Genomic DNA, 16598 nt, shown 5'->3' with positions numbered 1-16598 from the left:
TTAAGCGTATTCTGGAAACCAGATACGCTTAAATTAGGCTCAGATACGAGCGGCGTAAGTGTCTTACACCGTCGTATCCTAAAGTGTATTTTTTAGGCTGACCGCTAGGTGGCGCTTCCATTGCGGTCGGCGTAGAATATGTAAATCACTAGATACGCCTATTCACGAACATACGCCCGGCCGACGCAGTACAGATACGCCGTTTACGTAACGCATTATCAGGCCTAAAGTTATTCCATCAAATAGCTGGAATAGTAATGTTAAGTATGGCCGTCGTTCCCGCGTCAAAACTCGAAAATTTTATGTTGTTTGCGTAAGTCGTCCGTGAATAGGGATTTACGTCATTTACGTCCACGTCGAAACCAATAGGACCGTGCGGCGTACTTTGCCGCAATGCACACTGGGATATGTAGGCGAACGGCGCATGCGCCGTTCGTAAAATACGTCAATCACGTAAGGTCACCCCATTACCATAAAACACGCCCCCTCAGCTAAATTTGAATTAGGCGCCATTACGCCCGCCCGATTTACGCTACGCCGCTGTAACTTAGCAGGCAAGTACTTTGTGAATACAGTACTTGCCTTGCAAACTTACGGCGGCGTAGTGTAAATGCCATACGCTACGCCGCGGCAACTATGCGCCCGCCTACCTGAATCTACCCCTTAATGTTTTTATGGTTTAAAGTTTTTGGGCCGGATTCAGATACATTGGCATATCTGTCCGGCCCGCGTAACGTATCTCCGATACGTTACGCCGCTTTAACTTTGGGCGCAAGTTCTTTATTCAGAAAGAACTTGCGCCCTTAGTTACGGCGGCACAACGTATGTGTTGCGGCGTAAGGCTGCGTAATTCAAATGGGGATGTAGGGGGCGTGTTTTATTTAAATTTTGTTTGACGTCCGTCCGTAAAATTTCCCAGCGTGCATTGCTCCAAATGACGTCGCAAGGACGTCATTGTTTTCGACGTGAACGTAAATTACGTCCAGCCGTATTCGCGAACAACTTGCGCAAACAACGTAAAAAAATCAAATTTCGACCCTGGAACGACGGCCATACTTAACATAGGATACGCCACACTTACCCCTCATATAGCAGGGGTAACTTTACGCCGGAAAAAGCCGAACGCAAACGACGTAAAAAAAAGCGCCGAGCGGTCGTTCGTTTTTGAATCGGCGTAAATGCTCATTTGCATATTCGTCGCGTAAAGATACGGAAGCGCCACCTAGTGCCCACCTGGGAATTGCAGCCTAAGATCCGACGGTGTAAGACACTTACACCTGTCGGATCTTAGGGATATCTATGCGTTACCTGATTTTATGAATCAGGCGCAAAGAGAAGAAGGCCGGACTCAGAGATACGACGGCGTATCAGGAGATACGCCGTCGTATCTTCTTTCTGAATCCGGCCCTAAAAGTTTAAACGTGTGGTTGGGGGGAAGTAAAAAAGAAAACACAGTGGAGCACACCCCGACAGCCCCCTCTTAAAGAGGAAGTCAAGGCAAACATTGCTACATTTAAAGAAATACACCTTTAGGCTTTTAAATGAGCATTTATGCCATTTAACCGCTTGCCGACCAGCCGCCGCAGTTATACTGCGGCAGGTTGGCACTGCTGCACAAATCGCCGTAGCTATATGTCGGCTCTTTAAGACACTACAGCAGGCGTGCCCAGCGATCGCTCCTGACAGAGACACACAAAGTGTGTTCCTACTAAGTAGGAACAACAATATGTCTCCTCCTCCAGTCAGTCACATCCCCCTACAGGTAGTTAGAAACACACCTAGAGAACACACTTAACCCCTTTATCGCCCCCTAGTGTTAACCCCTTCCCTGCCAGTCACATTTATACAGTAATTAGTGGCTATTTTTAGCTCTGATCGCTGTATACATGTCGCAGATCGCCGCCATTACTAGGAAAAAAATAATAATAATAGAAATTACATGAATCTATCCCCTATTTTGTAGATGAACTTTTGCGCAAACCAATCAATATACGCCTCTAGGGCAGGTTCAGATACATCGGCGTATCTTTAGTGCGACGTAGCGCATCTGATATGCGCTACGTCGACGTAACATAGAGAGGGAAGATCACTATTCACAAAGCACTCGCCGACAACGTTGCGCCGGCCTAACATAAATAGGCCGGCGTAAGCCCGCCTAATGCAAAGTAGGTGGAAGGTGGGCATGATGTATTTAAATGAATCGTGACCCCATGTAAATGAAACGCAGAACGAACGGCACATGCGCGCGCATTCTCAGTATCACGTCGAATTTACTCCCTAACATATGCCGGCTCAATGCCTGTGATGTGAACGTAACCTACGCCCAGCCCCATTCACGTACGACTTACGTAAATGACGTAAAAATCGACAGCTGTTCCGACGTCCATACCTTAACATGACTTACCCCTGCTTTATGAGGGGTAAACTTACGCCGGACGTAAGCCTTAGGTAAACGGCGTAGCTTAATACGACGGGTGCAAGTACGTTCGTGAATTGGCGTATCTAGGTCATTTGCATAAACGTGTAAATCGACGGAAGCGCCCCTTGCGGCCAGCGTAAATATGCACCCAAGATACGACGGCGTACTAAGACTTACGTTGGTTGGAAGAAGACATATTTCAGGTGTATCTAGTATTGTGAATTAGGCGCATAGATACGACGGCGCATCTCTACACTTACGCTGTGTATCTGTAGATACGCCAGCGTAAGTGTTTTCTGAATCTGGCCCATAGTTTTTTTGTTTTTTTTTTACCAAAAATATGTAGAAGCATTCATATCGGCCTAAACTGATGAAGAAATTCCTTTTTTTACATTTTTTGGGGGATATTTATTATAGCAAAAAGTACAAAATATTGTGTTTTATTTTTTTCAAAATTGTCACTATTTATTTTGTTTATAACACAAAAAAAATAAAACCGCAGAGGTGATCAAATACCACTAAAAGAAAGCTCTATTTGTGGGGAAAAAAAGGACATCAATTTTGTTTGGGTACAGCGTCACACGACCACGCAATTGTCAGTTAAAGCGACGCAGTGCCTGGTCAGAAAGGGGGCACATCCTTCCGGGGCTGAAGTGGTTAAGTAACAATCAGAATATTTTGCTGCGCTGTAAATATCCTCAACTAAACATGTATTCAAATAATCAAAATCATGTCATCATACACTGATGAGAATATAGTGCTATAAGTGCAAAAAATAAAATTCATCTATTTATACATGTAAAGCTGTAAACATGTGAATTCATAAATGATACTGTAGTATTCAATAAAGTGCCAAATACAGATTTTTCAATTAAAGTGCCAATTAATCTGAGCAAAGCATAAAAAACCTTAAATAATGTTCATTCAAAATTACAAATCTTCAAATGTGGCATAAAATTGGTAAATGATATAAACAGAGGAATCCCAATTCCAAAGACTGGTGGCTCCACACGTGCTTAATTACAGTCCAAAAGTGCCTTAAGTGATCCCTTGTCCGTGCTCCACCATAAATAATAATGAACGCACACTTACCCGATAAGGAGACCCCAAAGAGGTCTAGCCACGCTTTAGTGGGCAACACCCTCCACTGTGGGTATTCAGGTATGACTCCCTTCACAGGACCAGTATGTTAGATTTGTCATCAAAAAGATCACCCGATAATGCGGCCTGTTAGTTGTCATCATTCATTAACCAGACATGTATATAAAAAAGGAACACAATCGCTCATTGCGCAATGTCCCAGAATAAGACATTTATTAAAAGAACAGTATTCTACTCACAAGTAAAATTAATAAAATAAAATTAATACATCAGGCATTCAGAAATTATCGTTCCGCACGCCAATGGGCATGCTGACGTCAGCGCTATGTCCTCCAACCTGAACGTTTCATCCAAATAGAGTCATCAATAGAGATCTCCATTGCCCCTGTGACAATGTCTTATGAGACGAAACCTACGTCAGGCCCTCCTCCCCTCACTGCAACTTCCCTCACTGCAAAGAAAAAACCCATTGACTCCTGGGATTAATGACGATAATATCGCAAGGGTCAAGGAGACCAGAGTTGTCCACGTGATTAGCCTAAGTGAATGACATAGATGAAGACAGGAACTACTAGGAAAAAAGGTTTTTAGAGGCAGCACAGCACACTTTTTTCATCCAATGATATAAAAGGAGAAGGAGACAGCTCCTTTAGAATCAAGTTTCTAAACTAACTGAATGTCCACTTTGAGCTCCAGTGGCAGGTAAAGTGGTTGTAAACCCTTTACAACCACTTTTACCTACATGTAAGCCTAGATTAAGGCTTACCTGTAGGTGTTCAAAATATCTCCTAAACCTCCACGCTTTAGGAGATATTTACAATAATGACGGACGCCGATGTTAGAAACGGCGGTTGTGCCTATACCAGTGCACATGAGCAGATCAATGAGCACTATAGGTGTGTGCAGGGGGTGTGCCTAGGCAAACCATAATCACCCCAGGCTCATTAGCATTATCACTCTGTGAGCCGGCAGGGAGATTGGAAATATCTCCCCCTGACCCATTCTGACATTAATGAAGTGCTACCATACTTCTCTTTCACTGTATTATCTCTGCCATAAGAGTGTGTATGTATTTGTCTGTGTATGTATTGTATGTATAGATATCTATATCTATACATAGGCGTGTGCACAGGGTGTGCCAGGTGTGCCCAGGCACACCCTAAACACCCTGTGCAGCACAGATTTCCCCTACTGCCCTGGTTCCCCTCTCCTTCCCCCCCTTCCAGCTTCCCTACTCTCCTCTCCCTCCAGCTGTTGCTGAGGGTATGTTTTAGGATGAGTGTGGGAAGGGTCGGTAAATATGTAACTTACCAGCCCCTTCCCTTTCATCGTGAGTGATCGCTACTATGTGTTTGATCTTTGGGGTGCACACCCTAATGCAATAAGCTGCGCACACCTATGTATATATAAAGGGTTTCATTTAGTGTCACATTAAACCGCCTCATGTTCTGACACAAATTTAAAAAGTCTTATTACACTATAACTAAAATAAAATGTAGTCCATAAGACAATTTGAAGCTTTTTTTTACACTGGATCACGAATCTTCCCTTCTGTCACTGTTAAACAAATGTATGTCATATAAGTGTTCCAATCATTTTGTAATTAGAAACTGTGTAACCAAACCAAGAATGAGAAAAAACCTGCCAGGTCAGACTAGGTACCAGATCAGTAGATGATTGACAGTGTAATTACCATAGACATCTAAAAACCTTTGTCGGCTTGCACTCTGATACCAGAATCCTGCAAAGTTACCGTAAGTTTAGCAGTTTGGCATTTGTCTTCATTTTTTAAGTTATTTTTCTTTTATTTATTTAATGGTTTTGGTTGCAAAGGGAGGAACAAGAAGAATGACAGTAATGTGGATACACCCCAAAGCGTAAAATGTGACACAATTATAAAGGTATATGTACCTCCAAGCACAGAAACTCTCATAGCTGTTCAGCTTCTAATTATAATGTGTTTCTCATACCACAGAAAGCATCCTATGGCCACTGCCCAAGGCACAAGGTGTGCAGAAACAAAAGGAAATTAAGTTAATGACTGAAACACCCTAACAACTTAAAGTGGATGTAAACCCGAATTGTTTTATTTTTTTTGCTGTCACAATGTAGAGGAAAAGACTTCCTATCATCTGTGCCCGGTCTTGCCACAAAGAGTTAAGCCCTTTTATTTTGGATAGAGCAGGCAACAGGTTTTATTCTTTGTTTTCTGCTTTTTTGGGGAGATTTACCTTCACTTCCTGTCTTGTGGCCACAACAGGAAATTGGGAGGAAAACTTACCAAAATTATGAAAATCCACTCTCAACAAGTTCATCCATTGAAAAAAATACCCCTCTTCAAATCTTATTCCATAATAGAGCAGTTCCAGATAAAATGTATAAGAACAGTGTTTTACCTTTTCTCTTAGAGCCCATTCACACCTAGGCGTTTTGTCGCCTCTAGCGCAACGCTCACAAACGCCAGAGGGACCAAAATACATGAAAGTCTATGGGGATGGTTCACATCTGAACGCTGATGCGCCTGACGCCCATCGCCTGTAGCCAAAAAAAGTTCCGGACCCTTTTTTGTCGCGCGTATCGGGCGGTTTGGGCGTATTTGAGCGTTTCCATTTCCTATAGAAAGTAATGGAAACGCTCAATTCAAGCGACTTGCGCGACAACGGGCGTTTTCTACGGGCTTTTTTCTTCGCTTTAATCAATAGAACTTGTCGCCCAGCAGAAGATTAAAAAAATCTACCAACATAGCAACAAGTGATGAAAAGATGATAGTTTTTCCTATTGGCTAAAATAAAAAACGTCAAAGTACAAAAACGTCGGACAACGCTGTATGCAAATGCGCAAATAAGCATGAATACGCGCGACAAAACGCCGGAAAAAAACACTGAAAAAAACACCGAACGACTGACGCTCAGGTGTAAATGCAGCCTGAAATGCAGATAAAAGTCTCAGGCCTCGTACACACGACCGAGAAACTCGACGGGCGAAACACGTCGTTTTCCTCGTCGAGTTCCTTGTTAGGCTGTCGAGGAACTCGACAAGCCAATTTTCTCCATTCCCGTCAAGGAAATAGAGAACATGCTCTCTTTTTGGCTCGTCGAGTTTCTCGACAGTTTCCTCAACGAAAATGTACACACGACCGGTTTCCTCGTCAAAATTTTTTTTCCCAGCAAGTTTCTTGCTGGTTTTTGCCGAGAAACTCGGTCGTGTGTACGAGGCCTCATACGCATTACTGGAGGAATGATAAATGTCCCACCCTGCTTGACTGGAGGTTAGAGGTAAATAGGACCATGGAGGCAGAATGCTGGGTTCATAAATGTAAAGGGAAATATGACAAATTCTATAGGACATGGGCCACATCACTCCTCACCAACGTAATGTAGAGACATTGGACCAGATTCACAGTCAGCTTACGCAGACGTATCTGTTGATACGCCGCGTAAGTTCTGTGATGCGCCGTCGTATCTATGCGCCGTATTCAGGGAACAAGATACGCCTGAATTTTGCCAAAATACGACCGACTTAAGTCTCCTACGCCGTCGTATCTTGGGTACATATTTACGCTGGCCGCTAGGGGCGCTTCCGTTGATTTACGCATTGAATATGTAAATGAGCTAGATACGCCGATTCACGAACATACTTGCGCCTGTCGCAGTAAGCTACGCCGTTTACGTAAGGCGTACATCCGGCGTAAAGTTACCCCTGCTATATGAGGCGCAGCCAATGCTAAGGTATGGACGACGGAACAGCTGTCGGATTTTACGTCGTTTACGTAAGTCGTACGTGAATGGGGCTGGGCGTAGGTTACGTTCACGTCGTTGCCATTGAGCCATCGTATCTTAGGGCGTAAATTCGACGTGATTCTGAGCATGCGCGTGGGGTCTCGATTCATTTCTATGATTTTGTCCATATGTTTCATATTACCCAATGTTAGTTGCGCACCTCATTTAAAGTCCCAAATCTCTTCTTTTCTTATATGGGGAATGTCACAAATTTATTGAGGATGTCCTGTTCATTTGATTTGGATTTTTTTTACATTTATGAATAGTTACATGGTAACATGGTTACATGGTGTTGATGACTTTTGATGTTAAAGCATTGCAATGGTGTTTATGTGGGAAAAGATAATAAGAACTATATAAAAAGCACATAAATGATAATAGGCTGGAGGTTAGGAATGTGATTCAGGCAGATGGGATTCACTCATCTCTTAGATCGGTCACATTGATTGCCATGGTCATCCTATGTATAGCCACCTAACATTTATATCTACACCTAGACTGAATACTTTGGAGGTCTTATTAAGATACTGATCACAAGAAGACAGGAGTGTCTTGTGAACTGTACGAGGAAATGACAGAACTTACAATTACTATGTAACTAAGCTGCAGATATCTAATTACACCATTAGTGTGATGACAGACACGCTATCAGGAACACTGTTTGTCTCAGCAACAATGAAACCCTTACATAATTTGTGTCAGTGCAGATCAAGATGTATAAATTATAAGTGTCCAATAAAAATATCAAAGACAACGCACGTACGCGTAAGTCACAGATAAATTAAAAAATATCAAACAGGCTGGATCGGTAGTCTGTCTACCGGAATTTAATTAAAATGGTTCTGTAGCCCTTTTTTTAGTTTTGGATGAAGTGGAAAGGGATTAGAACACCTGCCAGGTTTTTATTGCTATCCGTGTCCCTATCAGAGAGATTCAGTCTCTCTTTTTGTCCCAGTGACCATTATCAACAAGAGTGAAAGTAAAAAAGAAAATTGGGCGCTGTCACCAAAACAGGAATAGAAGGGCAATTATCTAGGTTCTGGTGACAACTGTCTAAGAAGGGAATCTCTGAAGCCTAGTACACATGGCCTGAATGTCGCGTGACATCGGTTGGTTCAATAGAAACCGGACAACATTCAGCCTATGTGTACCACAGCCATCCCAACAGAATCCGGCGGGCTTCTGTCGAAGGGTCATGACCGAAAAAGATCTACCGACAGACAGGCTCCCGATTTGCGCTCTCAGTCAATGGCTAAGAGTGCTGACTGGAGTGTTCTCACAGGGGGGGCGCCTCCCTGTCAAAACACAATAGCACAGTAGGAGAGATTGCTGTACAAATATTGGATTGTTAGTACAGTGGCTCCGACCTAAGCTGTCAGGTTTTTCTTTCGTTCAACCAGCTGGGTTGAACTAGTAGTGTGTACGAGGCTTTGCTCTGGAGACCCTGCATTAGTCTTGAAGATATCAGAGGACCTGGACATAGGGGAGAAGAGGCTGCCTGGACAAGTCCTAGACCTAAATGAGCATTTAACTTGCAGCGTGGGCTCAGCCCCACTGCAAGGAAAAATAAATATTTTCTCCCAAAGTTCAGTTTCAACTGTCATATTTCATGTCCACTTCAGCTCCGGAAGGATTACCACCCTTCATGACCGAGCAATTTTTTGGGATACAGCACTACGTTATTTTAACTGACAATTGCGTGGCCGTGCGATGCTGTACCCAAATAATAAAAAAAAATTGTCCTTTTTTCCCCACAAATAGAACTTTCTTTTGGTGTTATTTGATCACCTCTGCGGTTTTTATTTTTGTGCTAAAAAGACAGACAAAATCGGAAAAAAATCTGTATGTTTTACTTTCTGCTACAAAACATACCCAATATTTTTTTTTTTTTATCAAACTTAGGCCAATATGTATTCTGTTACATTTTATGGTAAAAAAAGAAATAAATAAAAATCCCAATAAGCATATATTGATTGGTTTGCGCAAAAAGTTTTTTTTTTACGATTACCGCCTTATATTGGGACTGCAATATTGCGGTGGACAAATCGGACACCTAACTGATACTTTTGACACTTTTGGGGGACTAGTGACACTAATACAGTGATCAGTGCTAAAAAAATATGCAATGTCACTATACTAATGACACTGGCTGGGAAGGGGTTAACATCAGGGGCAATCAAAGGGTTAAATGTATGCCTAAGTTGTGCTTAATAACTGTGGGGGGGGGGTGTGCTTTGACTAGGGGAAGGCAAAGATCCGTGTTCCTGTCTAGGTGAAACACAGGATCAGTACCCTCTTCCCCTGACAGAACAACAATCTGCCTTGTATACATAGGCAGACTGCCGTTCTGCCTGTGTTCTGAGCCATCGGCGGGTCCCGGCGGACATCAAGTTTGCTGGACCCACTGATTGGATCCCGCTGTAATGCTGCTAACATTAGTAAATAAATAGGAAAGCATGTAATTTAGTTGTTTTAAACTTGTCTTTTATATTTCTTCAGTTACTTCCTGGTTTCTAGTCTGGGCAAATAATTTCATACATCCCAGGAGTTTTCAGGAAGGGAGGGGGGGTTTTCTTAGCTAAGCACACCCTCCTACATGCATGCTTGAGCTAAGGGCAGATTGATTCCAGCAGGTAAATGATACATGAATCATTTGCCCTTACTCAAGTTGGCCATGTCCAGAAATGCTAGGGAGGTGTTTTTCAAAGTGATTTCTCAACAAAATAAAGCATAGAGACATGGATGAATAGGAAAAGTTTCCTTTGAATGTAAAAAATGAATTAAATAACGTTTTTGGTTTGTGGAAGATCTACTTTAATAACGTTATTTGCCTTGTGCATCATGCCAGCAAAGTAATTTGGTTTCATTTAAAAGAAACAACATCTTGGAAGCTGAGCTTCCGTGCACAGAAGAACTTCCATCATAACCTCGGGATGTGAAGACAATATTTGAATCTAAAACTGAAGTGCCACCATGAAATGTTTGAGTCCAATATAAAGTTTTATTACAAATATTACTTAGGTATAAGAGTCCATAAGTTTCGGGGGGCCACACATCACTCTCTTCATCAGGGCCTGTAGAAGCTGGTCTCCTTGTAGCAGTTTTGTCCACACAGGCAGGTGTACAGCCTGAAGCCTTAGGCCTCGTACACACAACCGTTTTCCTCGACAGAATCCATCAAGAAACTTGGTGGGAGAGCTTTTTTGCTGAGGAAACCGGTCGTGTGTATGTTTTTCATCGAGGAAACTGTCGAGGAACTCGACGAGGAAAAAAGAGAACAAGTTCTCTTTTTCCTCGACGGGAGTCTCAATTTCCTCGTCGTGTTCCTCGTCGGGCTGGTTTAGTGTATGCTAAGAAACCCGCGCATGCTCAGAATAAAGTATGAGACGGGAGCGCATCTTCGGTAAAAGTAGCGTTTGTAATGGAGATAGCACATTCGTCACGCTGTAACAGACTGAAAAGTGCAAATCGTCTCTTACCAAACTTTTACTTACGCAGTAACATGAGATTAGCAAAAGCAGCCCCAAGGGTTGTGCCAGTGGAATAGAACTTCCCCTGCCATTATATGTGTTGTACGTCACCGCGAACGAGGAGATTTTGTCTTGACCGTGTGTCCGCAAAGCAAGCTTGTCGAGTTCCTTGACAAGCCTAACAAGGAACTCTTCGAGGAAAACGATGTGTCTTTTCCGATGAGTTCCTCGGTCGTGTGTACGAGGCATTACGCCTGGGTTCAGTGACCTTCCTGCCCAATAGCAGCCCGCCAGAGATCCTTTTTTGCTCCTTGCCTCAATCTGCAAACACACTCCACAGACCGTGCCTTCAACCTCTGATGTATTTATCTCTCCACCTGGGCTCCAGTTCTATTTTCTCCTCTTTTTGCTTGGCTGTATCACAGCATGGAGACTACATCTCCCATCAGCCCCAGTTCTTCCCAGCAGGCTTTGTCATTCCCAGGAGCCACAGCAATCCATATCCTATAGTGGCCATGTCTTCTCTGCAGCCACTGCTGTCCCTGTCAGCTGCATCAACAGAGTAGGGGAGAAGCAACAAGTGCAAGATGACGGCCCGATTCCTGCAGCTACTAGCGTTGCAGACTAGGCTACAAATATGTTTTTGTCAACAGAAGAATTCACTGGATTTTTTATTCTCAACAGCTTCTGCACACATTAGAATCTTGAAAATGCAAAAATCCCAGGAGATCAGCATTTTTTGAGATACTGCAACCACCTCATCTGAAACCTACAATTACCATGGCCAAAGTAACTGAGATCATGCATCTTCCCCATGCAAAAAACTCAAACTTTTGATCATGTTTGTACTTTGTTTTTATTTTATATTGAAATCCATTCACATCATCTACTATTTTGTTACTCCAATTACCAAGCAGCCAATCACAATAAAGTGGCCTGAGTACATATGGCATGTCCTTCTGCTGAAGAAATTGTAATATATTTACTCCTTCTAATTATTATTTCAGTGGGCCAGATCCACATACATTTACATTGGCGCAGCGTATCAGAGATACACTACGCCGCCGTACCTTACCTGGCGTATATTCGAATCCTCAGCGAGTTGGCACCTTAAGTTACGGCGGCGTAGTGTATTTCTGGTGGCGGATTTAGAATTGGGCAGGTTTCATTTAAATGAAGCGTGTCCAGCACCGATTGAACTGTGCATGCTCCGTTTTGAAATTTCCCGCCGTGCTTTGCGCGAAATGACGTCGCAACAACGTCATTTTTTGAACTTAGACGTGAGTTACGTCCATCCCTATTCACGGACGACTTACGCAAAAAAAAAATTCAAATTTCGACGCAGGAACGATGGCCATACTTAACATGGCAAGTCTATCTATACGCCGCAAAATACCAGCTTTAACTATACGCCGGAAAAAGCCAACTACAGACGACGTTAGAAAATGCGACGGCCGCGCGCACGTTCGTGGATCGTCGTAAATCGCTAATTTGCATACCCGACGCGGAAAACGACGCAAACTCCACCCAGCGGGCGCGGAAGTATTGCATCTAAGATCCGAAGGCGTACGAAGCCGTACGCCTGTCGGATCTTACCCAAAAGCCATCGTATCTTGGTTTGAGGAATCAAACTAAAGATACGACGCGGGAAATTTGAAAGTATGCCGGCGTATCAGTAGATACGCCGGCGTACTTCGCCTGTGGATCTGGCCCTATATATTAAAGGTGAACATTGTCTACTTTTTGTACCTTTCCATATAATTCAATTAAAAACTAAAAAACTACAAGAAAAAAAAAGAGAAATTTGTGCTGTGTGCTTTTTATAATAAATCATAAAACATAAATATGTTAACAAGTCACTGGAAATAAAAACAGTCAGCGGCAATGTGTGAATAGAGTCATTTATCAGAAAACTATTTAGAAACCTTTCAGATTATAGACGTGGCTATAAATCTTGTATTCTGTTTTTTGTTTTTTCTTGTGAACAATTTCATTCTACCTGGCATGTGACAGAAAATATGCTTTCTTTAAAAATTATTTAGTACATTTATAATATTTTTTGTGTCACATTTTTTCAAATAGTTGGCCGTTTTCGCCTTCCTGAATCGCCCCTCACAGACTCTGTTTCCTGTTTTTGCTTTTATCCCAAGATTCGTATCTGTGTTTGTAGCTGTATGCTGTATAGTCTAGCCACAAAGGAAGGATGCATGCTCATCATGTGGCTAGAGGTCAAGAAGTTACATGCAAGTCCCCACCAACAAAGACAGACTGTCTTTTGAAGAGGGTATCATGCTCCGTACTAGCACCAGGGATCAATAGAGAAGGGGGCAAAGAAACACGGACATTGAACTTTCTATTTTTTTTTTATTTTTTTTTTATGGAAGAAATATGAAAAACAAAGTTTGTTTTTCAAAGAACTTGATATTCTTATACTGCTCAAGAAATCCATTTAGATTAATTTTGGTTCATTAATATTTGAAATTTCATATTGCTGCTCTTTATATTTTAAGCATCTTGCATTTAAATAGCCATCTGTGCATCTTAATTTTAGGATCTAACAGTCAATCCTGAGTTTCATTTGAGAACAGGGACATGAAAAGTCCAAATGAATCCCCATATGGACAGTTAACTTGTACAAAAAAAAATCAATGTTTCAGTATTGGTTCTGGTTGCTCTGCTCTATTTATTAAGAATAAATTAAAAATAAAATTCAGAAAGCAGTAATAAAGAGATGAGAGAATCGATTCACTGAGCTTGAGTGTAGACCACCATGAAGCCAATTTACAGCCTTTCGAGATTTAGAAATAAACTTAAAGGGGTTGTAAAGGTTAGTTTTTTATTTTCTAAATAGGTTCCTTAAAGCTAGTGCATTGTTGGTTCACTTACCTTTTCCTTCCATTTACCTTCACATAGGTAGATTCAGTAAGAGTTAGGCCGGCTTATCAGTAGATAAGCCGACCTAACTCAGAATCTACGCCGACTTATGTTTAAGTGTATGCTCAAACAGAGATACGCTTAAACATATCTAAGATACGATGGCTTGCGCCGTTCTATCTTAGATTGCGGATGGCCGCTAGGTGGCGCTTCCATTGCGGTTGGCGTAGAATATGTAAATGAGTAGATACGCCGATTCACGAACGTACGCCTGGCCGACGCAGTAGTTTTACGCCGTTTACGTTAGAGATAGGCCGCCTAAAGTTAAAGCTTAGCCCTACATGGAATAGTAATGTTAAGTATGGCCGCCGTTCACGCGTCGAAATTCGAAATTTTTACGTCGTTTGCGTAAGTCGTCCGTGAATCGGGATTTACGTCGTTTACGTCCACGTCAAAATCAATAGGCCCGTGCGGCGTACTTAGCCACAATGCATACTGGGAAATGTAGGCGCCCAGGGCACGCGCAGTAGAAAAAAATTTCAAAAACGTAGGGTCAAGCCTTATTAACATAAAACACGCCCCCCTTACACACATTTGAATTCGGCGCCCTTACGCCCACCCGCTTTAGGCTACGCCACCGTAACATAGCAGGCAAGTACATTGTAAATAATGTACTTGCCTCGCTAACTTACGGCGGCGTACCTTAAATGCCTTAAGCTATGCCGCTGCAAAGTTGCGGCAACGTACCTGAATCTAGGCATAAATGTTTTTTTTTTGTTTTCTTTTTCTGAATTTCTCACTTCCTGTTCCTCCTCAGTAAGGTGTTCAGTAAGCTGTTCTAAATGACTTTCCACCGCTCGGATGATGGTGGAAAGCTTACCGAGGAGAAACAGGATGTGAGAAATTCAAAGAAAAATTTTTTTTAGAGGGGAAATCGAAAGAAAATGTTAGTGAACCAACAATGCACTAGCTGGGTTTGTAAAGGATTTTTTTTTTTATCTTAATAGCTTGCTTTACCTTAATGCAGTGCTGTTTTCATGTCCTCATTGTTCGTTTTTGCTCTCAAGTTGCTGTAATTCTTCTCTGATCTCCACACTTCCTGGTTGTCTGTTTCCTGATAACCACAGTACTGGGAGCTTTCTCTCTGTGGTCACTAATCAAGGAGGTGTGATTACTGTGTGTCTAAAACCCCACAGCACCAATCAGTTTCGTTTTCCAAACCATCACTGCCCTGTATTGGCTCTGTGGCTCTGTACATCACAGAAGCAGGAAACAACTAGCTATTTAAAAAAAGATTCAAAACGCTGCTAAACATGGAAAAACTGACGTTTTAAACATGGATTACTATCTGTCAAGTTAAATCGTTCAGGGGAGGTTGTAAAAACGTCCCGTGTACATTAAGCCTAACTGTGAGCACTATGGGCCAGATTCACAGAAAAAGTACGCCGGAGTATCTGCTGATACTCCGGCGTACTTTCAAATTTGCCGCGTCGTATCTTTATTTGTAATTCACAAACAAAGATACAACGGCTTTTGGCTAAGATCCGACAGGCGTACGGCTTCGTACGCCTTCGGATCGTAGGTGTAATTCTCCGGCGGCCGCTGGGTGGAGTTTGCGACGTTTTCCAGTGTTGGGTATGCAAATTAGCTGATTACGGCGATCCACGAAGATACGCGCGTTCGTCGCAATCTCTTACGTCGTCGCTAGTCGTTTTTTCCCGTCGCAAAACTAAGGCCCCGTACACACCATAGAATCCATCCGCAGATAAATCCCATCAAATGGGTTTCAGCGGATAAATCCTATGGTGTGTACACGCCAGCGGATCTGTTTCCGCGGATATATCTCCCCTGGGATGGATTCCAGCAGATCGAATATTTGCTGACATGCAGAACATATCCATCTGCTGGAATCCATCCCAACGGATGGATCCGCTGGTCTGTACAGACTCACTGGATCCATCCGTCCGAAGGGATCCCCCGCATGCGTCGTAATGATTCGATGCATGCGTGGAATTTCTTATATGACAGCGTCGCGCACGTCGCCGCGTCATAATCGCGGCGACGGCGCGACACGTCATCGCCAGAGGATTTCGGCGCGGATTTCAATGCGATGGTGTGTACACTCCATCGCATGAAAATCCGCCGAAATCCTTGAGAGGATTAATCCGCGGAAACGGTTCGCTGGACCGTATTCGCGGATAAATTCTATCGTGTGTATGGGGCCTAAGGCTGCTTTTTCATGGCTTACATTTAGAACAGCCATGTTAAAGTATGGCCGTCGTTCCCGCGTCGAATTTCAATTTTTTTTTTTCCGTAAGACGTCCGGGAATACGAAATTACGTTACGCACGTCGCCGTTCAAAAAACACAAGTTTGTGGCCTCCAGAGAAATGGGCCTTCTGGGCTCAGAGAGAGACTTAGATGAGGACCCACTGTAAATGGACTCATGGTGGAGAATGTGTTAAAAGGCTACTCCTCTGGATACTCGTTTATTTGTGAAAGTGGTGGCTGGTGGCGAATAAGCCGTGTGTGCTTTGATGATAAGGATACTGGAAAGTGCGCTGTGTGTTCTGGAGTGACCATCTCACTGGTGATAACATACCTCCCAACCTTTGAACTTTGTAATGAGGGATACTTGGGGAAGGAAGTAATTTGCGGCATAGTGTGCTGCGGCAAAATATGGGTGTGGCCAAACTCTTAGCAGTGGGAGGGGCTTAAGGAGTGCAGAAGGGTATGCAGGGCAGTGTACAGGGTCAGCAGGGCAGAGTGAGCTGTGTGTGCTGAGGTACAGATATCTTTGGTGATAAGGAGACTAGGAAGTGAGCTGTGTGTGCTGGAGTGCGGGAATCTTTGGTGACAAATACTGGGAAGTGAGCTGTGTGTGCTGGAGTGTGGGAATCTTTGGTGATAAATACTGGGAAGTGACCTGTGTGTGCAGGAGTGCAGATCTCTTTGG

Source organism: Rana temporaria, chromosome 1 (genome assembly GCF_905171775.1).
Source record: "Rana temporaria chromosome 1, aRanTem1.1, whole genome shotgun sequence".
NCBI classification, from domain to species: Eukaryota; Metazoa; Chordata; class Amphibia; order Anura; family Ranidae; genus Rana; species Rana temporaria.
This window is presented reverse-complemented; position numbering follows the sequence as displayed.